The following is a 449-nucleotide window of genomic DNA, read 5'->3' as shown; positions in this document are numbered from 1 at the left end:
AAAAAAAAAACTTTTCTCCAATGGTAGTTGATTGCCATATAATTGCCGAGTTTCATGCCTTCTTTAGCGGAGTTTCACGCACTTCTTCTTTTATTATTATTTGTTTTTATGGTAAGGTTTAATTTTGTCGGGGAATAAGTTATTTTATGATAAACTAATTCGAAATTGATTAGTTATTGTTATTTTATTTTGAATATGAGATAATAATATTACACTCTTGAGATAATTATCTAAAGTAATGTTTTCTGTGATTAGATCCCATCAAAGATGAAATAAACTCATCATAAAAATTTCCAAATTTGTCATCTCCTACCCTGGTACTAAACGAGCCCTAAGAATTTAACTTCCGCATGCACTATATCAAAAATGATTTTTAGTTGCAATTAATCAACGGTAATAGCTTAATTGCAGTTAAATATATATTTTTAGCGGCAATTAACACTCTTTGT

This window comes from Solanum stenotomum, chromosome 6, assembly GCF_019186545.1.
Source record: "Solanum stenotomum isolate F172 chromosome 6, ASM1918654v1, whole genome shotgun sequence".
NCBI lineage: Eukaryota > Viridiplantae > Streptophyta > Magnoliopsida > Solanales > Solanaceae > Solanum > Solanum stenotomum.
This window is presented reverse-complemented; position numbering follows the sequence as displayed.